Source organism: Orcinus orca, chromosome 12 (assembly GCF_937001465.1).
Source record: "Orcinus orca chromosome 12, mOrcOrc1.1, whole genome shotgun sequence".
NCBI lineage: Eukaryota > Metazoa > Chordata > Mammalia > Artiodactyla > Delphinidae > Orcinus > Orcinus orca.
The window spans coordinates 9,039,508-9,066,744 of NC_064570.1; the positions used below are offsets into that span (position 1 = coordinate 9,039,508).

The 27,237-nt window shown below is 39.8% G+C and overlaps 1 protein-coding gene across 5 annotated transcripts in view; it reads left to right on the forward strand.

Moving 5' to 3' along the window:
- Nucleotides 1–27,237, forward strand: part of SERAC1 (serine active site containing 1) — an 86,354-nt gene that overhangs the window by 6,108 nt on the left and 53,009 nt on the right. Inside the window, exon 1 of one of the 5 annotated variants that reach the window (XM_049695461.1) lies at nt 16,825–17,047. The exons of the other annotated variants lie outside the window; for them this stretch is intronic. The gene's annotated coding sequence lies outside the window, so the exon portion shown is untranslated. Of the gene's footprint in view, nt 1–16,824; nt 17,048–27,237 lie in introns of those variants that run through there. 5 annotated transcript variants of the gene reach the window in all.

Genomic DNA, 27,237 nt, shown 5'->3' on the forward strand with positions numbered 1-27,237 from the left:
TCCTTAATGGTGAAAGACTGAATACTTTTCTCCTAAGGTCAGGAACAATACAAGGATATTTGCTCTCACTATTTTTATTCAGCATTGTATTGTAGGTCCTAGCCTGTGAAGTAAAACCAGTAAAACTTTGCCTTCTGTTGCAGGAGGTACAAGTTCAGTCCCTGGTTGGGGAGCTAAGATCCCACATGCCTCGTGGCCGAAAAACCAAAAACATAAAATAGCAGTATTGTAATAAATTCAGTAGAGACTTTAAAAATGATCCACATAAAAAAATATATCTTACAGAAATGCAAGTTAAAACCATAATGAGATATTATACACCTATTAGAATGCATAAAATTAAAGTGACTGACCCTGTCAAGTGTGAATGAAGATGCAGTACAACTGGATCTCTAATAATTTACTGGTGGTAATACAAAATGGTACATCCATTTTGGAAAAGTTTGGCAGTTTCTTATAAAGTTAAAATACATTTACCTTATGACTCACATCTAGGTTTTTACCCAAGTGAAGTGAAAACTTATATTAACACAAAAAAATCTGTATGCAAGTGTTTATAGCTACTTTGTTCATAATCACCAGAAACTGAAAACAAGCCAAATATCCTTCAGCTGGGGAATGTATAAACAAACTAGTATATCCATATGATGGAATGGTACTAAGCAATAAAAAAAATAAATTACTAATACAACAACACGGATGATTCTCAGTTGCCTTTTGCTAAGTGAAGGAAACCAGACTCATAGGCTACATACTGTATGATTTCGTTTACATGGCATCTTTGCAAAGGCAAAACTATAGTGACAGAAAACAGATCAGCGGTTTCAAGAGCTAGGTGTGGAAGAGATTTGACTACAAAAGGGGAAAGAATTGTTTGGGTTGATAAGACTGTTTTAAATTTTGGTTTGATGGCATTTATCAAAACCTTAGAGCTGTACGTTTAAAGGGTTAATATTACTATGTCTAAAACACCTTAAAAATGGAAAAAAAGTATATGAACAAAATTTTTTTATCAGGGACTTCCCTGGTGGCACAGTGGTTGAGAATCTGCCTGCCAGTGCAGGGGACATGGGTTCAATCCCTGGTCCGGCAAGATCCCACATGCCACGGAGCAACTAGGTCCAGGTGCCACAATTACTGAGCCTGCGCTCTAGAGCCTGCGAGCCACAACTACTGAGCCTGTGTGCCACAACTACTAAAGCCTGTGTGCCACAAATACTGAGCCCACATGCCACAACTACTAAAGCCTGTGTGCTCTAGGGCCTGTGTGCCGCAACTGCTGAGCCTGCATGCCTAGAGCTCGTGCTGTGCAACAAGAGAAGCCACCACAGTGAGAAACCTGCACACCGCAACAGAGTAACCCCTGCTCGCTGCAGCCAGAGAAAGCACATGCACAGCAGCGAAGACCCAATGCAGCCAAAAAAAAAAAAAAATTATTTTATCACTTTTTCCTCTGAAACTGAGAGGCAAACCTGTAGCACTCTTGATAGACAACTTAGGACCACTAATTTTCTAGATATTAAGAAACACTGATGTGGGCAATGGGGAATTATTGAAAGATTTGAAGCAGGGGAATAACGTGCTCAGATTTAAGAAGTTGCTTTTACTTCCAGGCAGCATCCTCTGCTCCTTCCATACACATGAAACTTTTTAGTTAGGATGCAGTGAAAGAACTTGGAATTGTGAGACGGAAGAGAAGAGGAAACTCAGGAAAAGTTGTAGCACTGAGGGAAAGCTTGAAGCAAGTTATTGGATTATCAGAAACTGATAAGAGACCTTAATTACTTGGACCTTATGTGCAACAGAGTTAAAGTCAGCCTAGCTTAAAGGTGATTGTCTTGAAGGTGTACACATTCAAGGAAATAGGGACTAGCAGATTTTTTCCATTAGACTATAGAAGCAGCATGAAAACTTTCTTTTACTAAGAGCATTAAAGAGTGGAAATTGGAACTCTGATTAAAACCACTTATGGTTGTGGGGTTTGAATTCACACTGTCCTCATAGTGCTGGGAACCCAGGTTGAGATATCCAGAAATTTGTAATACCTGTCATACTTTGACCAAGAAAGTTTAAAACTGCTGTGTGCACAGTTGACCCAGAGCACACAGGACTCCCACAGAAAATATTCCCACTGAAGATGAGCTCTCAATCAAAGATTACAAAGCATATAGACAAACCACTGGGAAAGATAGCCAGCCCTAATTATTAGAAATAGTGGTCCAACAGAGAAACTTTAAAATAAGTATGTTTCAAGTGTAAAGGAAGGTTTAGAAACCACATGTACCAGTTAGCTTTTTGCTGCACTGTAAACTATTCCAAAGCTCAGTTTACTAAAACAACCATTTTATTATTGCTTATAAGTCTAAGGGTTGAATATGGGTTTTGTAGGGTCAGCTAGGGGCTAGTTAGCTAGAGATTACCTCGTATGCCTGTCAGTTGGTGCTGGCTGTCAGTTTGTACTGGTGTTTGGGCAAATGGGGATACTCGGCAGCATTTCTCTTTTCATTCAGCAGAGTAAGCTGGGCATCTTTTCATGGTGGAGGTCACACAGTTCCCAAGAGCAGCAAAGACAGAAGCCTCAGTGTGCAAGTGCTTCTCAAGTCTCTGCCTGCATCATGTTTCTGTTGTCTTATGGCCAAAGTCAGTTGTAAGGCCAGTCCCTAGTCAGTATGGGAAGGCACTAGCAAGGAACATTCACACAGGAAAAGGAATAACTTGTGGACATTTTTACAATCTGTCATAATTTAAGACAGAAACAATAGTGTGTAAAAAGAGCAGACAAGTGTGAAAGTACGCCAGATAGAAGTTTTAGAAATAAAAGAAAGTAACTGAAATAATCAGTAGATAGATTGAATGGCAAGCTAAATACAGCTAAATAAAGGATGAATTGGAAGATAGATTTGAGGAAACAATCCATAATGCATGTCAGGGACAGAAAAAGGTAGAAAATATGGAAGAAACTGATATTTGGAGCATAGAGTAAGAAAGTCTAACATACATCTAATAGGAGTACCAGAAGGAAAAAATAGAATGGAGCACACCAAATCCTGAGCAGTATATGTAAAACACCCATAAAATAGGGACATTTAAGAACATCAGAAATAAAAGATCTTAAAACTGGTGGATGAAATAAAATAATCATGATAATGATAAAATTTATTGAGCACTTAACTTGGAATAGACACTATTCTGTGTGTTTTACATGTATCAACTCATATAATATTTATAATAACCCTTTAAAGTAGTCCTATTGCTACTGCCATTTTGTAGATGAGGAAAGTGAGGCACAGAGAGGTTAGTTAGTCCATAATCATATGTCTAGTTGTGTTTTAAAATGTACTCAAGATTTCTTTTTAATCATGGATGGTAAGGTGACACAAAGACAGCTGCCTTGAAAGAAGAGTTTAGTCTTGTTTCCAAGAGGAGGGATGTGCCATGCCATGCACAGCCACCTGGGGAAACATTAGGGTTCCCCGGTGTAGAAGGAGTTAGAGGGAAACCATGGGCCAGAGCCTTTGTTGTGATTTTCATGGGAAGGAATGGATAAGACAGGATAGATAAGCTGAACAAATTTAGGGTTGGATAGATTGAATAATTTTGGCAGCCTCTGGGCTGTACGGGAGGTCCCTAGTAGTCTGATACCTGGCCCTGGGTTGATTCAGGGTAAGGGGAATATTGGCATGGTGTATGATAAATAAAGGAGGCATTGCAGAGTAGAGACTAAGGATTGGTTGGTTTGCATGTGAAAGGTGTGCTTAGAAGCAAAATTCTTCACAGTTTCTAAGAATTAGGTAACCCTGGAAGGGGAAGTCACCTCCTGGGTCCTCAAGGCCCCAAGATGTCAGAGCATCATAAAAGACACAACTAATATAGGTTGTTGGCAGAACTGGATTTGAAACTAGGCAGTGTGGTTCTACAGAGAATATTTTAAACCTCTTTATATTTTGCCTGCAAAGAAACAAAAAGTAGACTTACAACAGATTTCTTATGAGCATCAATAAATATCAAATGAAATGTCACTAGAAGTAGCATGAACATGCTTAAGGAAACCTACTATTAATTTAGAATTCTAAACCCAGCTAACTATATTTTAGGACCGAGTGAAATATAAAACATTTTATTTATTTTTATTGAGGTACAGTTGATTTACAATATTATATTTGTTTCAGGTGTACAACATAATGATTCAAATTTTTTTTCGAATTTTATTTTTTTTACACAGCAGGTTCTTATTAGTTATCCATTTTATACATATTAGTTTATATGTGTCCATCCTAATCTCCCAATTCATCACACCACCACCATGACCCCATCACTTTCCCCCCTTGGTGTCCATATGTTTGTTCTCTACATCTGTGTCTCTTATTTCTGCCCTGCAAACGGGTTCATCTATACCATTTTTCCAGTTTCCACATATATGCATTAATATATGATATATGTCTTTCTCTTGCTGACTTACTTCACTCTGTATGACAGTCTCTAGATTCATCCACGTCTCTACAAATGACCCAATTTCGTTCCTTTTTATGGCTGAGTACTATTCCATTGTATATATGTACCACATCTTCTTTACCCATTCGTCTGTTGATGGGCATTTAGGTTGCTTCCATGACCTGGCTATTGTAAATAGTGCTGCAGTGAATATTGGGGTGCATGTGTCATTTTGAACTATGGTTTTCTCTGGGTACATGCCCAGTAGTGGGATTGCTGGGTCACATGGTAATTCTATTTTTAGTTTTTTAAGGAACCACCATACTGTTCTCCATAGTGGCTGTATCCATTTACATTCCCACCAACAGTGCAAGAGGGTTCCCTTTTCTCCACACCCTCTCCAGCATTTATTGTGTGTAGATTTTCTGATGATGCCCATTCTAACTGGTGTGAGGTGATACCTCATTGTAGTTTTTTTTTTTTTAACATCTTTATTGGGGTATAATTGCTTTACAATGGTGTGTTAGTTTCTGCTTTATAACAAAGTGAATCAGTTATACATATACATATGTTCCCATATGTCTTCCCTCTTGCGTCTCCCTCCCTCCCACCCTCCCTATCCCACCCCTCCAGGCTGTCACAAAGCACCGAGCCAATATCCCTGTGCCATGCGGCTGCTTCCCACTAGCTATCTACCTTACTACGTCTGTTAGTGTGTATATGTCCATGACTCTCTCTCGCCCTGTCACAGCTCACCCTTCCCCCTCCCCATAACCTCAAGTCCGTTCTCTAGTAGGTCTGCATCTTTATTCCTGCCTTACCCCTAGGTTCTTCATGAAATTTTTTTTTCTTAAATTCCATATATATGTGTTAGCATACGATATTTGTCTTTTTCTTTCTGACTTACTTCACTCTGCTTGACAGACTCTAGGTCTATCCACCTCATTACAAATAGCTCAATTTCGTTTCTTTTTATGGCTGAGTAATATTCCATTGTATATATGTGCCACATCTTCTTTATCCATTCATCCGATGATGGGCACTTAGGTTGTTTCCATCTCCAGGCTATTGTAAATATAGCTGCAATGAACATTTTGGTACATGACTCTTTTTGAATTTCGGTTTTCTCAGGGTATATGCCCAGTAGTGGGATTGCTGGGTCATATGGTAGTTCTATTTGTAGTTTTTTAAGGAACCTCCATACTGTTCTCCATAGTGGCTGAACCAATTCACATTCCCACCAGCAGTGCAAGAGTGTTCCCTTTTCTCCACACCCTCTCCAGCATTTATTGTTTCTAGATTTTTTGATGATGGCCATTCTGACTGGTGTGAGATGATATCTCATTGTAGTTTTGATTTGCATTTCTCTAATGATTAATGATGTTGAGCATTCTTTCATGTGTTTGTTAGCAGTCTGTATATCTTCTTTGGAGAAATGTTTATTTAGGTCTTCTGCCCATTTTTGGATTGGGTTGTTTGTTTTTTTGTTATTGAGCTGCATGAGCTGCTTGTAAATTTTGGAGATTAATCCTTTGTCAGTTGCTTCATTTGCAAATATTTTCTCCCATTCTGAGGGTTGTCTTTTGGTCTTGTTTATGGTTTCCTTTGCTGTGCAAAAGCTTTGAAGTTTCATTAGGTCCCATTTGTTTATTTTTGTTTTTATTTCCATTACTCTAGGAGGTGGGTCAGAAAGGATCTTGCTGTGATTTATGTCATAGAGTGTTCTGCCTATGTTTTCCTCTAAGAGTTTGATAGTTTCTGGCCTTACATTTAGGTCTTTAATCCATTTTGAGCTTATTTTTGTGTATGGTGTTAGGGAGTGATCTAATCTCATACTTTTACATGTACCTGTCCAGTTTTCCCAGCACCACTTATTGAAGAGGCTGTCCTTTCTCCACTGTACATTCCTGCCACCTTTATCAAAGATAAGTTGTCCATATGTGCGTGGGTTTATCTCTGGGCTTTCTATCCTGTTCCATTGATCTATCTTTCTGTTTTTGTGCCAGTACCATACTGTCTTGATTACTGTAGCTTTGTAGTATAGTCTGAAGTCAGGGAGCCTGATTTCTCCAGTTCCTTTTTTCGTTCTCAAGATTGCTTTGGCTATTCAGGGTCTTTTGTGTTTCCATACAAATTGCGAAATTTTTTGTTCTAGTTCTGTGAAAAATGCCAGTGGTAGTTTGATAGGGATTGCATTGAATCTATAGATTGCTTTGGGTAGTCGAGTCATTTTCACAATGTTGATTCTTCCAATCCAAGAACATGGTATATCTCTCCATCTATTTGTATCATCTTTAATTTCTTTCATCAGTGTCTTATAATTTTCTGCATACAGGTCTTTTGTCTCCTTAGGTAGGTTTATTCCTAGATATTTTATTTTTTTTGTTGCAATGGTAAATGGGAGTGTTTTCTTGATTTCACTTTCAGATTTTTCATTATTAGTATATAGGAATGCCAGAGATTTCTGTGCATTAATTTTGTATCCTGCTACTTTACCAAATTCATTGATTAGCTCTAGTAGTTTTCTGGTAGCATCTTTAGGATTCTCTATGTATAGTATCATGTCATCTGCAAACAGTGACAGCTTTACTTCTTCTTTTCCGATTTGGATTCCTTTTATTTCCTTTTCTTCTCTGATTGCTGGGGCTAAAACTTCCAAAACTATGGTGAATAAGAGTGGTGAGAGTGGGCAACCTTGTCTTGTTCCTGATCTTAGTGGAAATGCTTTCAGTTTTTCACCATTGAGGATGATGTTTGCTGTGGGCTTGTCATATATGGCCTTTATTATGTTGAGGAAAGTTCCCTCTATGCCTACTTTCTGCAGGGTTTTTATCATAAATGGGTGTTGAATTTTGTCAAAAGCTTTCTCTGCATCTATTGAGATGATCATATGGTTTTTCTCTTTCAATTTGTTAAAATGGTGTATCACATTGATAGATTTGCGTATATTGAAGAATCCTTGCATTCCTGGAATAAACCCCACTTGATCATGGTGTATGATCCTTTTAATGTGCTGTTAGATTCTGTTTGCTAATATTTTGTTGAGGATTTTTGCATCTATGTTCATCAGTGATATTGGCCTGTAGTTTTCTTTCTTTGTGACATCCTTGTCTGGTTTTGGTATCAAGGTGATGGTGGCCTCGTAGAAGGAATTTGGGAGTGTTCCTCCCTCTGCTATATTTTGGAAGAGTTTGAGAAGGATAGGTGTTAGCTCTTCTCTAAATGTTTGATAGAATTCGCCTGTGAAGCCATCTGGTCCTGGGCTTTTGTTTGTTGGAAGATTTTTAATCACAGTTTCAATTTCAGTGCTTGTGATTGGTCTGTTCATATTTTCTATTTCTTTCTGATTCAGTCTTGGCAGGTTGTGCATTTCTAAGAATTTGTCCATTTCTTCCAGATTGTCCATTTTATTGGCATGGAGTTGCTTGTAGTAATCTCTCATGATCTTTTTTATTTCTGCAGTGTCAGTTGTTACCTCTCCTTTTTCATTTCTAATTCTATTGATTTGAATCTTCCCCCTTTTTTTCTTGATGAGTCTGGCTAGTGGTTTATCTATTTTGTTTATCTTCTCGAAGAACCAGCTTTTAGTTTTATTGATCTTTGCTATTGTTTCCTTCATTTCTTTTTCATTTATTTCTGATCTGATTTTTATGATTTCTTTCCTTCTGCTAGCTTTGGGGTTTTTTAGTTCTTCTTTCTCTAATCGCTTGAGGTGCAAGGTTAGGTTGTTTATTCGAGATGTTTCCTGCTTCTTAAGGTGGGCTTGTATTGCTATAAACTTCCCCCTTAGAACTGCTTTTGCTGCATCCCATAGGTTTTGGGTCGTTGTGTCTCCATTGTCATTTGTTTCTAGGTATTTTTTAATTTCCTCTTTGATTTCTTCAGTGATCACTTCATTATTAAGTAGTGTATTGTTTAGCCTCCATGTGTTTGTATTTTTTACAGATCTTTTCCTGTAATTGATATCTAGTCTCAGGCGTTGTGGTCAGAAAAGATACTTGATACAATTTCAATTTTCTTAAATTTACCAAGGCTTGATTTGTGACCCAAGATATGATCTATCCTGGAGATAGATGTTCCATGAGCACTTGAGAAAAATGTGTATTCTGTTGTTTTTGGATGGAGTGTCCTATAAATATCAATTAAGTTCATCTTGTTTAATGTATCATTTAAAGCTTGTGTTTCCTTATTTATTTTCATTTTGGATGATCTGTCCATGGGTGAAAGTGGGGTGTTTAAGTCCCCTACTATGAATGTGTTACTGTCGATTTCCCCTTTTATGGCTGTTAGTATTTGCCTTATGTATTGAGGTGCTCCTATGTTGGGTGCATAAATATTTACAATTGTTATATCTTCTTCTTGGATCGATCCCTTGATCATTATGTAGTGTCCTTCTTTGTCTCTTTTAATAGTCCTTATTTTAAAGTCTATTTTGTCTGATATGAGAATTGCTACTCCAGCTTTCTTTTGGTTTCCATTTGCATGGAATATCTTTTTCCATCCCCTTACTTTCAGTCTGTATGTGTCTCTAGGTCTGAAGTGGGTCTCTTGTAGACAGCATATATAAGGGTCTTGTTTTTGTATCCATTCAGCTAATCTGTGTCTTTTGGTGGGAGCATTTAGTCCATTTACATTTAAGGTAATTCGATATGTATGTTCCTATTCCCATTTTCTAAATTGTTTTGGGTTTGTTATTATAGGTCTTTTCCTTCTCTTGTGTTTCTTGCCTAGAGAAGATCCTTTAGCATTTGTTGTAAAGCTTGTTTGGTGGTGCTGAACTCTCTCAGCTTTTGCTTGTCTGTAAAGGTTTTAATTTCTCCATCAAATCTGAATGAGATCCTTGCTGGGTAGAGTAGTCTTGGCTGCAGGTTTTTCTCCTTCATCACTTTCAGTATGTCCTGCCATTCCCTTCTGGCTTGTAGGGTTTCTGCTGAGAGATCAGCTGTTAACCTTATGGGGATTCCCTTATGTGTTATTTGTTGTTTTTCCCTTGCTGCTTTTAATATGCTTTCTTTGTATTTAATTTTTGACAGTTTGATTAATATGTGTCTTGGCGTATTTCTCCTTGTATTTATCCTGTATGGGACTCTCTGTGCTTCCTGGACTTGATTAACTATTTCCTTTCCCATATTAGGGAAGTTTTCAACTATAATCTCTTCAAATATTTTCTCAGTCCCTTTCTTTTTCTCTTCTTCTTCTGGAACCCCTATAATTCGAATGTTGGTGCATTTAATGTTGTCCCAGAGGTCTCTGAGACTGTCCTCAGTTCTTTTCATTCTTTTTTCTTTATTCTGCTCTGCAGTAGTTATTTCCACTATTTTATCTTCCAGGTCACTTTTCTGTTCTTCTGCCTCAGTTATTCTGCTATTGATCCCATCTAGAGTACTTTTAATTTCATTTATTGTGTTGTTCATCGTTGCTTGTTTCATCTTTATTTCTTCTAGGTCCTTGTTAACTGTTTCTTGCATTTTGTCCATTCTATTTCCAAGATTTTGGATCATCCTTACTATCATTATTCTGAATTCTTTTTCAGGTAGACTGCCTATTTCCTCTTCATTTGTTAGGTCTGGTGCATTTTTATCTTGCTCCTTTATCTGCTGTGTGTTTTTCTGTCTTCTCATTTTGCTTATCTTACTGTGTTTGGGGTCTCCTTTTTGCAGACTGCAGGTTCGTAGTTCCCGCTGTTTTTGATGTCTGTCTCCAGTGGCTACGGTTGGTTCAGTGGGTTGTGTAGGCTTCCTGGTGGAGGGGACTAGTGCCTGTGTTCTGGTGGATGAGGCTGGATCTTGTCTCTCTAGTGGGCAGGTTCACGTCTGTTGGTGTGTTTTGGGGTGTCTGTGGCCTTATTATGATTTTAGGCAGCCTCTCTGCTAATGGGTGGGGTTGTGTTCCTGTTTTGCTAGTTGTTTGGCATAGGTTGTCCAGCACTGTGGCTTGCTGGTCGTTGAGTGAAGCTGGGTGCTGGTGTTAAGATGGAGGTCTCTGGGAGATTTTCGCCATTTGATATTATGTGGAGCTGGGAGGTCTCTTGTTGACCAGTGTCCTGAAGTTGGCTCTCCTACCTCAGAGACAGAGCCCTGACTCCTGGCTGGAGCACCAAGAGCCTTTCATCCACATGGCTCAGAATAAAAGGGAGAAAAAGTAGAGGGAATTAGTAGAAGTATGAGGAAAGAAAGAAGGAAAGGAGGGAAGGAAGGAAGGAAGGAAGAAAGAAAGAAAGAAAGAAGCAAAGAAGGAAAGAAGGCAAAAAGGAAAGAAAGGAGGGAGAGAGGGAGGGAGGAAGGAAGGAAGGAGGGAAAGAAGGAAAAAAGAAAGAAAGAAGATACAGTAAAAATAAAATAAAGTATAATAAAGTTATTGAATTAAAAAATTCTTATTTAGAAAAAAAAGGGACGGATAGAACCTTAGGACAAATGTTGGAAGCAAAGCTATACAGACAAAATCTTACACAGAAGCATACACATACACCCTCACTAAAAGAGGTAAAGGGGGAAAAATCATAAATCTTGCTGTCAGAGACCACCTCCTCAATTTGGGATGATTCGTTGTCTAAAGGAGGGAAGGAAGGAAGGAAGGAAAGAAAGAAAGAAAGAAAGAACGAAGGTAAAGTATAATAACGTTATTAAAATTAATTATTAAGAAAAAAATTTAAAAAAAAACCATGGACGGATAGAACCCTAGGACAAATGGTGGAAGCAAGACTATACAGACAAGATCTCACACAGAAGCATACACATACACATTCACAAAAAGAGGAAAAGGGAAAAAAAATCATAGATCTTGCTCCTAAAGTCCACTTCCTTAATTTGGAATGATTGGTTTTCTATTCAGGTATTCCACAGATGCAGGGTATATCAAGTTGATTGTGGAGCTTTAATCCGCTGCTTCTGAGGCTGCTGGGAGAGATTTCCCTTTCTCTTCTTTGTTCTCACAGCTCACAGGGGCTCAGCTTTGGATTTGGCCCTGCTTCTGCGTGTAGGTCGCTGGAGGGCGTCTGTTTTTTGCTCAGACAGGACGGGGTTAAAGGAGCCGCTGATTTGGGGGCTCTGGCGCACTCAGGCCGGCGGGGAGGGAGGGGCACGGAGTGCGGGGCGGGCCTGCGGCGGCAAAGGATCCCGGGAACCTGGCAGTGGCGGGCTGCACAGGCTCCGTGGAAGAGGGGTGTGGAGAGTGACCTGTGCTCGCACACAGGCCCCTTGGTGGCGGCAGCAGCAGCCTTAGCGTCTCCCGCCCGTCTCTGGGGTCCGCGCTTTTAGCCGCGGCTCGCGCCTGTCTCTGGGGTCCGCGCTTTTAGCCGGGGCTCGTGCCCGTCTCTGGGGTTCGCGCTTTTAGCCGCGGCTCACGCCCGTCTCTGGAGTTCCTTTAAGCAGCGTTCTTAAACCCCTCTCCTCACGCACCAGGAAACAAAGAGGGAAGAAAAAGTCTCTTGCCTCTTCGGCAGGTGCAGACTTTTCCCAGGACTCCATCCCGGCCAGCCGTGGTGCACTAACCCCTTCAGGCTATGTTCAAGCCGCCAACCCCAGTCCTCTCCCTGCGCTCCGTCGGAAACCGAAACCCGAGCCTCAGAGCCTCAGCTCGCAGCCCCGCCCGGCCCGGCAGGTGAGCAGACAAGCCCCTCGGGCTGGTGAGTGCCGGTCGGCACTGATCCTCTGTGCGGGAATCTCCCCGCTTTGCCCTCCGCACCCGTTGCTGTGCACTCCTCCGAGGCTTCGAAGCTCCCCCCTCCGCCTCCCGCAGTCTCCGCCCGCGAAGGGGCTTCCTAGTGTGTGGAAACTTTTCCTTCTTCACAGCTCCCTCCCACTGGTGCAGGTGCCGTCCCTATTCTTTTGTCTCTGTTTTTTCTTTTTTTTTCTTTTGCCCTACCCAGGTACGTGGGGAGTTTCTTGCCTTTTGGGAGGTCTGAGGTCTTCTGCCAGCCTTCAGTAGGTGTTCTGTAGGAGTTGTTCCACGTGTAGATGTATTTCTGGTGTATCTGTAGGGAGGAAGGTGATCTCCGCGTCTTACTCTTCCGCCATCTTCAAGGTCCCCCCTCCCTCACTGTAGTTTTGATTTGCATTTCTCTGATAATTAGTGATGTTGAGCAGCTTTTCATGTGCTTCTTGGTCTTCTTTGGAGAAGTGTTACATTTAGGTCTCTAATACATTTTGAGTGTATTTTTGTGTATGGTGTTAGGGAGTGTTCTAATTTCATTCTTTTACATGTAGCTGTCCAATCTTCCCAGCACCACTTACTGAAGAGAGTGTCTTTTCTCCATTGTATATCCTTGCCTACTTTGTCATAGATTACTTAACCATAGGTGTGTGGGTTTATCTCTGGGCTTTCTATCCTGTTCCATTGATCTATATTTCTGTTTTTGGGCCAGTACCATGTTGTTTTGATTGATGTAGCTTTGTAGTATAGTCAGAAGTCAAGGAGTCTGATTCCTCCAGCTCCTCAAGACTGCTTTGGCTATTCAGGGTCTTTTGTGTCTCCATACAAATTCTAAGATTTTTTGTTCTAGTTCTGTAAAAAATGCCACTGGTAATTTGATCAGGATTGCATTGAATCTGTAGATTGCTTTGGGTAGTATATTCATTTTCACAGTATTGATTCTTCCAATCCAAGAACATGGAATATTTCTCCATCTGTTTGTATCCTCTTTAATTTCTTTCATCAGTGTCTTATAGTTCTCTGCGTACAGGTCTTCTTTCTCCCTAGGCAGGTTTATTCCTAGGTATTTTACTCTTTTTGTTGCAATGGTAAATGGGAGTGTTTGCTTAATTTCTCGTTCAGATGTTTCATCATTAGTGTATAAGAATGCAAGAGATTTCTGGGCACTAATTTTGTATCATGCAACTTTACCAGATTCATTGATTAGCTCTAGTAGTTTTCTGGTGGCATCTTTAGGATTCTCCATGTATAGTATCATGTCATCTACAAAGTGAGTTTTACTTCTTCTTTTCCAATTTGTATTCCTTTTATTTCTTTTCCTTCTCTGGTTGCCGTGGCTAGGGCTTCCAAAACTATGTTGAATAATAGTGGTGAGAGTGGATGTTCTTGTCTCATTCCTGATCTTAGAGGAAATGGTTTGTTTTTCACCATTGAGAATGATGTTTGCTGTGGGTTTGTTGTATATGGCCTTTATTATGTTGAGGTAGGTTCCCTCTATGCCCACTTTCTGGAGAGTTTTTATCATTAATGGTGTTGAATTTTGTCAAAAGCTTTTTCTGCATCTATTGAGATGATCATATGGTTTTTATTCCTCAATTTGTTAGTGTGGTGTATCACATTGATTGATTTGCGTATATTGAAGAATCCTTGCATCCCTGGGATAAATCCCACTTGATCATGGTGTGTGATCCTTTTAATATGTTGTTGGATTCTGTTTGCTAGTATTTTGTTGAGGATTTTTACATCCATATTCATCAGTGATGTTGGTCTGTAATTTTCTTTTTTTGTAGTATCTTTGTCTGGTTTTGGTATCAGGGTGATGGTGGCCTCATAGAATGAGTTTGGGAGTATTCCTTCCTCTGCAATTTTTGGGAAGAGTTTGAGAATGATGGGTGTTAGCTCTTCTCTAAATGTTTGACAGAATTCACCTGTGAAGCCATCTGGTCCTGGACTTTTGTTTCTTGGAAGATTTTTAATCACAGTTTCAATTTCATTGCTTGTGATTGTTCTGTTCATATTTTATTTCTTCCTGCTTCAGTCTTGGAAGGTTATACCTTTCTCAGAATTTGTCCATTTCTTCCACTTTGTCCATTTTATTGGAATAGAGTTGCTTGTCATCGTCTCTTAGGATACTTCGTATTTCTGCAGTGTCTGTTGTAACTTCTCCTTTTTCATTTCTAACTTTATTGATTTGAGTCCTCTCCCTCTTTTTCTTGGTGAGTCTGGGTAATGGTTTGTCAATTTTGTTTATCTCCTCAAAGAACCAGCTTTTAGTTTTATTGATCTTTGCAATTGTTTTCTTTGTTTCTATTTCATTTATTTCTGCCCTGATCTTTATGATTTCTGTCCTTCTACTAACTTTGGGTTTTGTTTGTTCTTCTTTTTCTAGTTCCTTTAGGTGTCAGGTTAGGTTGTTTATTTGAGATTTTTCTTTTTTCTTGAGGTAGGCTTGTATAGCTATAAACTTCCCTCTTAGAACTGCTTTTGTTGCATCCCATAGGTTTTGGATTGTCATGTTTTTGTTGTAATTTGTCTTTAGGTATCTTTTGATTTCCTCTTTGATTTCTCCAGTGATCTCTTGGTGATTTAGTAATGTATTGTTTAGCCTCCATGTGTTTGTGTTTTTTACGTTTTTTTCCCTGCAATTGATTTCTAATCTCATAACGTTGTGGTCAGAAAAAATGCTTGATATGATTTCAGTTTTCTTAAATTTACTGAGGCTTGATTTGTGACCCAAGATGTGATTTATCCTGGAGAATGTTCCATGTGCATTTGAGAAGAAAGTGTAATCTGCTGTTTTTGGATGAAATGTCTTATAAATATCAATTAAATCTATCTGGTCTATTGTGTCATTTAAAGCTTGTGTTTGGATGATCTATCCATTGGTGTAAGTGAGGTGTTAAAGTCCCCCACTGTTGTTGGGTTACTGTCAGTTTCCTCTTTCATAGCTGTTAGCAGTTGCCCTATGTATTTATTTATTTATTTTTTTTTAATTTTTTAATTTATTTATTTTTTGCTGTACGCGGGCCTCTCACTGTTGTGGCCTCTCCCGTTGCAGAGCGCAGGCTCAGCGGCCATGGCTCACGGACCCAGCCGCTCCGCAGCATGTGGGATCTTCCCGGATCAGGGCACGAACCCGTGTCCCCTGCATCGGCAAGCGGACTCTCAACCACTGCGCCACCAGGGAAGCCCGCCCTATGTATTTAGGTGCTCCTGTGTTGGGTGCATATATATTTATAATTGTTATATCTTTTTCTTGGATTGATCCCTTGATCATTTTGTAGTGTGCTTTCTTTTCTTTTGTAACATTCTTTATTTTAAGGTCTATTTTATCTGATGTGAGTATTGCTACTCCAGCTTTCTTTTGATTTCCATTTGCATGGAGTATCTTTTTCCATCCCCTCACTTTTAGTCTGTATGTGTCCCTGGGTCTGAAGTGGGTCTCTTGTAGACTGCGTATATATTGGTCTTGTTTTTGTATCCATTCATTGAGCCTGTGTCTTTTGGTTGGAGCATTTAATCCATTCATGTTTAAGGTAGTTATCGATATGTTTGTTCCTATTACCATTTTCTTAATTGTTATGGATTTGTTTTTGTAGGTTGTTTTCTTCTCTTGTGTTTCCCACTTAGAGAAGTTCCTTTAGCATTTGTTGTAGAGCTGGTTTGGTGGTGCTAAATTCTCTTAGCTTTTCTTGTCTGTAAAGCTTTTTATTTCTCCATCGAATCTGAATGATATCCTTGCCAGGTAGCGTAATCTTGGTTGTAGGTTCTTCCCTTTCATCACTTTAAATATATCATGCCACTCCCTTCTGGCTTATAGAGTTTCTGCTGAGAAATCAGCTGTTAACCTTATGGGTGTTCCTTTGTATGTTATTTGTCGTTTTTTGCTTGTTGCTTTCAATAATTTTGCTTTGTCTTTAATTTTTGTCTATTTGATTACTGTGTGTCTCGGCGTGTTTCTCCTTGGGTTTATCCTGCCTGGGACTCTCTGCGCTTCCTGGACTTGGGTGGCTATTTCCTTTCCCATGTTAGGGAAGTTTTCAACTATAATCTCTTCAGATATTTTCTTGGGTCCTTTCTCTTTCTCTTCTCCTTCTGGGACCCCTGTAATGTGAATGTTGTTGCATTTAATGTTGTCCCAGAGGTCTCTTAGGTTGTCTTCATTTCTTTTCATTCATTTTTCTTTATTCTGTTCCATGTCAGTGAATTCCACCCTTCTGTCTTCCCAGTCGCTTATCCGTTCTTCTGCCTTAGTTATTCTGCTATTGATTCCTTCTAGTGTATTTTTCATTTTATTTATTGTATTGTTCATCTCTGTTTGTTCTTTAATTCTTCTACGTGTTTGTTCTTTAATTCTTCTAGGTCTTTGTTAAACATTTCTTGCATCTTCTCGATCTTTGCCTCCATTCTTTATCCGAGGTCCTGGATCATCTTCACTATCATTATTCTGAATTCTTTTTCTGGAAGGTTGCGTATCTCCACTTCATTTAGTTGGTTTTCTGGGGTTTTATCTTGATCCTTCATTTGGTACAAAGTCCTTTGCCTTTTCATTTTGTCTATCTTTCTGTCAATGTGGTTTTCCTTCCAGAGGCTTCAGGTTTGTTGTTCTTCTTGCTTCTGCTGTTTGCCGGCTGTTGGATGAGGCTATCTAACAGGCTTATGCAAGTTTCCTGATGGGAGGGACTGGTGGTGGTTAGAGGTGGGTGTTTCTCTGGTGGGCAGAGCTCAGTAAAACTTTAATCTGCTTGTCTGCTGATGGGTTGGCCTGGGTTCCCTCCCTGTTGGTTGTTTGGCCTGAGGCGACCCAGTACTGGAGCCTACCCGGTTCTTTGATGCGGCTAATGGCAGACTTTGGGAGGGCTCACGCCAAGGAGTACTTCCCAGAACTTCTGCTGCCAGTTTCCTTGTCCCCACAGTGAGCCACAGCCACTCCCTGCCTCTGCAGGAGACCCTCCAGCACTAGCAGGTAAGTCTCGTTTAGTCTCCTGTGGGGTCACTGCTCCTTCCCCCGGGTCCCGATGCACGTACTACTTTGTGTGTGCCCTCCAAGAGTGGAGTCTGTTTCCCCCAGTCCAGCCAAAGTCCTGCAATCAAATCCCGCTAGCCTTCAAAGCCTTATTCTCTAGGAATTCCTCCTCCTGTTGCCCGACCCCAGGTTGGGAAGCCTGATGTGGGGCTCAGAACCTTCACTTCAGTGGGTGGACTTCTGTGGTATAAGTGTTCTCCAGTTTGTGAGTCACTCACGCAGCAGTTTTGGGATTTGATTTTATTGTGGTTGTGCCCCTCCTACCATCTCATTGTGGCTTCTCCTTTGTCTGTGGATGTGGGGTATCTTTTTTGGTGCGTTCCAGTGTCTTCCTGTCGATGATTATTCAGCAGTTGGTTGTGATCGGTTCTCTCACAAGAGGGAGTGAGCACACGTCCTTCTACTCCACCAACTTGAACCAGTCTCAATGATTCAAAATTTTTTAGAGGATACTGCACTTATAGTTATAAAATATTGGCTATAATCCCTGTGCTGCACTGTATATACTTGTAGCTTATTTATTTTACATGTGGTAGTTTGTACCTCTTAATCCCCTACCCCTATATTGCCTCTCCATATTCCCTCTCCCCACTGGTAACCACTAGTTTATTTTCTATATCTGTAAGTCTCTTTTTTATTATAATCACTAGTTTGTTTTGTTTTTTAGATTCTACATATAAGTGATAACATGCAGTATTTGTCTTTCTGTGTCTGATTTATTTCACTAAGCATAATACCCTCCAGGTCCATCCATGTTGTTGCAAATGGCAAAATTTCATCCTTTTTTTTTTTTTTTTGTGGTACGTGGGCCTCTCACTGTTGCGGCCTCTCCTGTTGTGGAGCACAGGCCCCAGACACGCAGTCTCAGCAACCATGGCCCACGGGCCCAGCCGCTCCGCGGCATGTGGGATCCTCCTGGACCGGGGCACAAACCCGCGTCCCCTGCATTGGCAGGCGGACTCCCAACCACTGGGCCACCAGGGAAGCCCAAAATCTCATCCTTTTTTAAGGCTGAATATTATTCCATTGTATATATACCACGTCTTCTTTATCCATTCATCTGTTGATGGACACTTGGGTTGCTTCTATATCTTGGCTGTTGTAAACAATGCTGCTATGAACATTGGGGTGCATGTATCTTTTTGAATTAGCATTTTCGTTTTATTTGGATATATACCCAGGAGTGTAATTGATGGATCATATGATAGTTCTGTTCTTAGGTTTTTACAAAAAATATTTATTTATTTATTCATTCATTTGATTGCACCAGGTCTTAGTTGCAGCAGGCAGTCTCCTTAGTTGCTGCTCACCAGCTCCTTAGGTGTGGCCCGTGTGCTCCTTAGTTGCGGCAGATGGGCTTCTTAGTTGTGGCATGCATGTGGGAGCTAGTTCCCTGACCAGGGATCGAAACCGACCCCCCTGTATTGGGAGCATGGAGTCTTAACCACTGCGCCACCAGGGAAGCCCCTGTTTTAGTTTTTGAGCAACCTCCCAACTGTTTCGACAGTAGCTGCACCAATCTACGTTCTCACCAACAATGTATGAGGGTTCCCTTTTCTCCACTTCCTTGCCAGCATTTATTATTTGTGTTCTTTTTGATGATAGCCATTCTGACAGGTGTGAGGTGATATCTCATTGTGGTTTTTATTTACATTTTTCTCATAATTAGTGATGTTGAGAATTTTTTTATGTGCCTGTTGGCCATCTGTGTATCTCCTATGGAAGAAATGTCTATTCATGTCTTCTGCATTCTTTAATTGGGTGTTTTAAAATGTTGAGCTGTATGAGCTGTCTATATATTTTGGATATTAACCCCTTATAGGTCATATTATTTGCAAATATTTTCTTCCATTCGGTAGGTTGTCTTTTCATTTTGTTGATGTTTTCCTTTGCTGTGCAAAAGCTTTTATGTTTAATCAGGTCCCAATTGTTTGTTTTTGCTTTTGTTTCCTTTGCCTTAGGGGACAGATTCAAAAAAAATATTGCTACAATTTATGTCAAAGAGTATTCCGTCAGTGTTTTCTTCTACGGGTTTTATGGTTTCAAGTCTTACATTTAGGTCTTTAATCCATTTGGGGTTTATTTTTGTATATGATGTTAGAAAATGTTCTAATTTCATTCATTTACATGTAGTTGTCCAGTTTTCTCAGTGCCAATTATTGAAGAGACTCTCTTTTCCCCATTGTATATTCTTGCCTCTTTTGCCATAGATTATTTGACCATAAGTATGTGGGTTTATTTCTGGGCTTTGTATTCTGTTCCGTTGATCTATGTCTCTTTTGTGCCAGTACCATACTGCTTTGATTACTGTAGCTTTGTAGTACAGTCTGAAGTCAGGGATGTGATTCCTCTAGCTCTGTTTTTCTTTCTCAAGATTGTTTTGGCTATTTGGGGTCTTTTTTGTTCCTATACAATTTTTAAATTATTTGATCTAGTTCTGTGAAAAATGCCATTTGTATTTTGATAGGGATTTGATTGAATTTGTAGATTGCCTTGGGTAGTATGGTCATTTTAACAATATTAATTATTCCAATCCATGAATATGGTATATCTTTCCATCTGTTTGTGTCATCTTATGTTTCTTTCATTAGTGTCTTATAGTTTTCTGAGCAGGTCTTTTACCTCAGGTTTATTCCTAGGTTTTAAATTCTTTTTGATGCTATTGTAAATGTGATTGTCTCTTTAATATCTCTTTCTGACAGTTCATTGTTAGTGGATAGAAATGCAACAGATTTGTGTATATTAATTTTGTATCCTGTAGCTTTATTGAATTCATTAATGAGCTCTAGTAGGCATCTTGGTAATTTCTATGTCTGAAGTGTCATGTTATCTGTAAACAGTGACAGTTTTACTTCTTCCCTTTTAATTTCGATTCCCTTTATTTCTTTTTCTTATCTCTTTCTTGTGGCTAGGACTTCCAAAACTATGTTGAATAAAAGTGGAGAGAGCAGGCATCCTTGTCTTGTTCCTGATCTTAGAGGAAATGTTGAGGTATGTTTCCTCTATACCCACTTTCTGGAGTTTTTTTTTTTTTAATCATAAATAGATGTTGCATTTTTCAGAAGCTTTTTCTGCATCTATTGAGGTGATCATATCGTTTTTATTCTTCAGTTTGTTAATGTGATGTATCACATTGATTGATTTGTGGGTATTGAAAAATCCTTGCCTCCCTGGGATAAATGCCACTTGATCATGGTATATGATCTTTTCAATGTACTGTTGGATTCGGTTTCCTAATATTTTGTTGAGAATTTTTGCATCTGTGTTCATTGGTGATATTGGTCTGTAACATTATTGTTTTGTGATATCTTTGTTTGGTTTTGGTATCAGGGTGATGCTGGCCTTGTAGCATGAGTTGGGAAACATTCCTTCCTCTGCAGTTTTTTGCAATAGTTTGAAAGGGTAGGTGTTAACTCTTCTCTAAATGTTTGGTAGAATTCACCTGTGAAGCTATCTGGTCCTGGACTTTTATTCATTGAGAGGTTTTTTTTAAAAATTACTGATTCAATTTCATTACTGGTAATTGGTCTGTCCATATTTTCTATTTCTTCCTGGTTCAATCTTGGGAGATTACTAGGAATTTGTCTATTTCTTCTAGGTTGTCCATTTTATTGACATACAGTTGTGCATAGTAGTCTCTTATGATCCTTTGTATTTCTGCGGTGTCAATTGTAGCGTCTGATTTCTAATTTTATTGATTTGGACCCTCTTTTTTTCTTGACGAGTCTAGCTAAAGGTATATTAATTTTGTTTAGCTTTTCTAAGAACCAGCTCTTAGTTTCATTGATCTTTTCTATTGTTTTCTTAGTCTGTATTTCATTTAAATATGCTCTGATCTTTATGATTTCTTTCCTTATACTAATTTAGGGTTTTGTTTGTTCTTTTTCTAGTTCCTTTAGGTGTAAGGTTAGGTTGTTTATTTGTTTTCTTTCTTGTTTCCTGTGGTAATCTTGTATTGCTATAAACTTCCCTCTTAGAATTGCTTTTGCTGCGTCTCATGGATTTTGGATCATTGTGTTTTTGTTTTCATTAGCCTCCAGGTATTTTTCTGATTTCCTCTTTGATTCCTTCAGCGATCCATTGGTTGTTTAGTAGCATATTGTTTAGCCTCCACACATTTGTGGAGGTTTTATGCAGTTTTTTTCTTGTAGTTGATTTTTTTTCTTGTAATAAATTTATTTAGTTATTTATTTTTGGCTGTGTTGGGTCTTTGTTGCTGCATGCGGGATTTTTCTAGTTGTGGAGAGCAGGGGCTACTTTTCATTGAGGTGCATGGGCTTTTTCTAATTGTGGCGAGCAGGGGCTGCTCTTCATTGAGGTGCACGGGTATCTGATTCCAGTGGCTTTTCTTGTTGTGGAGCATGGGCTCTAGGCGTGTGGGCTTCAGTAGTTGTAGCTTGTGTGGGCTCTAGAGTGCAGGCTCAGTAGTTGTGGCACATGGGCTTAGTTGCTCTGTGGCATGTGGGATCTTCCCGGACCAGGGCTTGAACCCATGTTCCCTGCATTGGCAGGCGTATTCTTAACCACTGCACCACCAGGGAAGTCCCTTGTAGTTGATTTCTAGTCTCATAGAGTTGTGGTCAGAAAAGATGCTTGATCTTTTTAAAAATTCACTGAAGCTTGTTTTCTGGCCTGGCATGTGATCTATCCTGGTGAATGTCCCATGTATACTTGGAAAGAATGTGCGTTCTTCTGCTTTTGGGTGGAATGTTTTATATATGTATATATAGTTCATCTGGTGTAATGTGTCATTTAAGGACAGTATTTCCTTATTGATTTTCTGTCTGGATGATCTCTCTATTGATGGAAGTGGGGTGTTGAAGTCCCCTACTATTATTACCGTTGATTTCTCCCTTTACGTCTGTTAATATTTGCTTTATGTATGTAAATGCTCCTATGTTGGGTGCATATATATTTATAATTGTTAAATGTTCTTGGATTGATTCCCTTATTCATTATGTAATGTCCTTCTTTGTCTCCTGTAACAGTCTTTGTTTTAAAGTCTATTTTGTCTCATTTAAATATCATTACCCTGGCTTTCTTTTCTTTCCATTTGCATGGAATACCTTTTACTATCCCCTCACTTTCAGTCTTTGCATGTCTTTAGATCTGCCATGGGTCTCTTGTAGGCAACATATATACAGGTCTTGTTTTTGAATCCACTCATCCACTCTGTGTCTTTTGATGGGACCACTTAGTTCACTTACATTTTAAGTAATTATTGATATGTATGTCTTTATTGCCGTTTTGGTAATTGTTTTTAGCTTGTTTTTTGTAGTTGTTTTTTGTTCCTTTCTTATTCTCTTGTTATTTGATGACTGTTTTTAGTGCTTTGTTTGGATTCCTTTCTCTTTTTTTGTGTGTGTATCATAGATTTTTGGTTTGTTGCTATCATGTGGTTTATGTATAACAATCTATATATAGTGTGTGATTGTTTCAAGTTGCTGATCTCTTCATTTCAAGAGATGTACCTATGATTAAGCACAGGGCTTGAACCCGTGTCCCCTGCATTGGCAGGCAGATTCTTAACCACTGCGCCACCAGGGAAGTCCAGGGAAGGGGTTTTAAAGGCAAGGTGGGGGGGGGCCCTGGGGAATGTGGTCAGCTTGTGCACAATTTTCTGTTTGGTAGGAGGTGAGGTGACCAGGTGACGCCCCAGGGCTTAATCATAAGCCCCTGTGCCTATGATTACTGTTTTTGACATCATATTTTACATCCAATTGTTTTGTGTATCCCTTAGCTGCTTATTGTGGATACAGATGATTTTACTACTTTTGTCTTTTAATCCTCCTATAGCTTTTTGTGTGTGGATGATCTGCTGCCTTTACTGTATATTTGTCTATACCAATGAGCTTTTTCTTTCGTAATTTTAATGTTTCTAGTTGTGGAGTTTTCTTTTTCGCTTAGAGAAGTCACTTTAACATTTTTTGTAAAGCTGGTTTATATTTTCTGGTTATTATATTATATTTCTCCTGCCTCTGTGGGAGATTCTCCAAGATCAGCATGTAGGTCTGACCCAGGCTCCCTTCAAATTACTGCTTCTGCCCTGGGTTCCAGAGGGCATGAGATTTTGTATGTGCTGTTTAAGTGTGTGTTACTGAACCAAACTTGGGTCCACTCACCTCACATACAGCGAACCTAGTCTGCTGGCCCAGGTTGTGGTGAAGGAAAGTACAGCATTTATTGTGAGATACCAAGAAAGTAGTACAGGCGCCTCTAATGGTCAGAAGACCCTAACTCTGTGATGGCTTTCAGGGAAGCCATTAAAAAAAAACTTTTTTTAAATTAATTAATTAACTGATTAATTAATTTCTGGCTGTGTTGGGTCTTTGTTGCAGTGCACGGGCTTTCTCTAGTTGCGGCGAGCGGGGGCTACTCTTCAGTGTAATGCGTGGGCTTCTCATTGCAGTGGCTTCTCTTATTGTGGAGCGCAGGCTCTAGGCGTGTGGGCTTCAGTAGTTGTGGCACGTGGGCTGAGTGGTTGTGGTGCACAGGCTTAGTTGCTCCATGGCATGTGAGATCTTCCTGCACCAGGGCTTGAACCCGTGTCCCCTGCATTGGTAGGCAGATTCCTAACCACTGTGCCACGAGGGAAGTCCAGGGAAGGGGTTTTAAAGGCAAGGCGAGGGAGGTGGCCCTGGGAAATGTGATCAGCTTGTGCACAATTTTCTGTTTGGTAGGTGGTGAGGTGACCAGGTGATGCCTCAGGGCTTAACATTAAAATTTCTTTTTCTTAGCTTGCCATATCCTTCTCTTACAATAACATTTCTGTAAGAAAAATGAGAGAATGACTGTCAGAAAGAGAGCAGCCTTCTCTTTAATGTAATAAAAATTTCCCACGGACTGGAAAAGAAGAAAACCAACCGATGATTCCTGAACAGTGTTTGCATAGTCTCTTGTTCGTTGCACTATTCTCTTTTCTCCCTTGTCTACCATTATCTGTACTCGGTGGAATTGTTTAGCACTCTCTTGCAAGACCTGCTGGACTAGTTCAGATTTTTCCTCCAATCCAACTGTCCTCAACTTACACAGTAGAGTGGGGGGTGGGGGAGTTAGTTCCAGTTCCTGTACATATAGTCACCTACATCAGTGTTACCATACATTTATTTTTTTACATTACAGTTTCCTGACTGTACCATAATTGCACCAAATTCCTGTGTCATTCATACTGAAGGTGTTATTGTTACAATACCCATCAGATAGAACGCCTGTCTCATTACTGACTCTTTCTCAGCGGAACGTTCCTTTTCCCATATACCATATGTTACCTTTTTTTTTTTTGCGGTATGCAGGCCTCTCACTGTTGTGGCCTCTCCTGTTGCGGAGCACAGGCTCCGGAGGCGCAGGCTCAGCGGCCATGGCTCATGGGCCCAGCCGCTCTGCGGCATGTGGGATCCTCCCGGACCGGGGCACAAACCCGTGTCCCCTGCATCAGCAGACAGACTCTCAACCACTGCGCCACCAGGGAAGCCCACCATATGTTATCTTGTATGGGGGTCTTTCTTGTAGGCCAAGTCAGAGTGGTCTCTGAGTCCCACTGGGTTTGAGGGCAGAACCAAATGTTGCTTTTCAAAGTGCAGCACAACATGGAGACTTGCGTCCAAATGTGGTGCACAGCTTCATTATTCACCAGGGCCCAGTGGCTTCCCATAGGCAGTATGTGCTGTCTCTGGAAAATGTCCCTGTCACCTTTGCCTACCAGTTGTACTACCTGATATAGCCCCTTTTTATTAATCCAGGGAGCTGAGGCCATCAAGGCGCGGTGGTGTAACTTACAGTTACTGCTCAAAATATCCCATCGCCCAGGGTGGGGCCGTAGGTTTTCCAAAGCTTGGCTTTCTGGCTTTCTGCACCCCAGTATAGTGGACCATTGCTTACTTGCCACTTTGGCTTCCAGTTGGATCAGCATGCTCAACAAGCTTTGCTGGGGGTTTACATAGGCCTGTTCCCAGAAGAGGCACTTGGCCTTTTCGCCATTATTTTCTAGGTCTGAATGCGAGTGTGAAAGAAGTGGGTATCAGTTCCAGAGTAGTGTAATTATAGTGAAGGAGTAAAGTAACTATCTTGAGAAGGAGTCAGAACTAGCCTCCAGGATCAAACAAAGGCAGGGTTTTGGTACACAGATAATATGACTTTCCTCCAGCAACAGAAAAATTACAGTCCTTACCTTAATGTAAGGAGCCATCCCCTTTGTTTCTTACTGTTTCTTCTAAAGAGGACTTCAAGATCTGTTAATGGCTTTCAGCAGCAGTTTTCTCCTTTATTGTGGAGATGGGCAAGAGCGATCGCCCCTTCACTTGGGAGTGTATCCAAAGCTTAACATCTTCAAGTTTGACAGAAGAGTTAGTTACTAGCAAAACCTGATAAGGCCCCACCCACTGGGGTTGTGGTTGGTTTTCTGGGAGTACTTCTTTCCAGGTTTTTCAAAGCTCCCTCTTCCCCAGGTTTTATCTGATGATGGGGGAAATCTGTAGGGTACTTCATCCTGTTATTGGCAAATCTATGAATAGCATTCAAAACTAATTCCAGTGTTTGTACATACCTCATAGTATCTAATTCTTTTACTTCTGATCAGAAATTTGTCTGCCTAGCAACTCAGAATAGAGGAATGGTCTCTTGTACAGTATCTCATAAGGACTCAATTGGAGTCTGCTTCTAGGGGCCACCCTGATTCTAAACAGTGCAAGTGACAATATTTTGTCCCATGTTAAATCAGTTTTTTTGACAGATTTTGTCTACAGTCCTTTCAAAGTATAATTCCTCTTCTCCATTTTCCCAGTTGACTGGGAATTCCATTTTATTCCAGGTTGCTCTGAAACCCCTTGTGTACTACTGTCAACAAAAGCTCATCTGTTGTCACTCTGAATTGAGCTGGAGAGTCCAAACCTGGGAATTATTTCTTTAAGTAAGGACTTCATTCCCTCAGAAGCCCTTTCTGTCTGACACAGGAGTGCTTTCACTCGGCCTGTAAAAGTGTCTACCATTACCAGTAGATAATGAAAGTTTCCTTTAGTCTTGGGCATAACCATGAAATCTACCTGCCAGTCTTTCCCTGGGCTTCCCCCCTCACCACCCCCCACCTCCTGAATTCCATATGAGGGGGAGGAGGCCTATTTCTGGTGTTATTTTTAACACAAGTCAAGTACTTCTGTATAACCCTTTGAACAGTCCTGGACATAATAGGTCCTTGAATAAAATCTTGTATCCATTATAGGGTGGCGTCCCTGCCATAGTGGGTGTTCTGATGGAAAGAGCTAAACACTTCTTCCATTAAGCTTTCAGGAATCAAAACCTTTACTTGGTTATTAACCAGCCGCATTCTGGGTTCCAAATGGGTAGGGTTGAATCCCCCCTTTTTATACAACATAGTTAACAAGCTTGATATAATGGATTTACTAAATTTTGCCCATAATGAAGAGTAAGTTTATATGATACATTTATAAATATCGATTGCAACTAGGTAACAAAGCAAGTCTCCATAATTCCAAAGAATCTATGTCATATAGCACAATAAAAAGATAATCTTTAGAAATTTTGTATGTTTAGAGACTAAAAACAAACTAATCCGTGGATTAGAGAAAATCACAGTGGAAGTATCAGGACTTGTGAAATTGAAGTAAAGCAAAACTTAGAGGGGAATTTATGGTCTTAAATGCATTTATGAAACAGCAGGAAATGCTCATAATATGTTAAGTATTACTGAAGAAGTTGCAAAAAGAACAGAGTGAATCCAAAGAAAGAAGAAAATAGTGAAGAGCAGAAATAGAAAAAAAAACAAAATAAAATAGAGATGCTCAGCAAAAGCAGTAGATGATAAAAATTAATAAATGATTTTTTTTCTATTAATAAGCTTTTAGAAGACTGCTCAAGAGTAAAAAAGAAGAGGCACAAATAATGCTAGGAACAAAAAAGGTAGGCAGTTTTGGGATAAAAAAATCATAGGAATAGCATGAACAGCATTATGATAATGATTTTGAAAACTTAAATGCCCATTTTCTTGAAAAATAGATATTATCAAGACTAATTCAAGAAAAAAGAAAATCTAAACTAGTAATTTAAAAAATAAGTGACTCTGGGACTTCCCTGGTAGTACAGTGGTTAAGAATCTGCCTGCTAATGCAAGGGACACA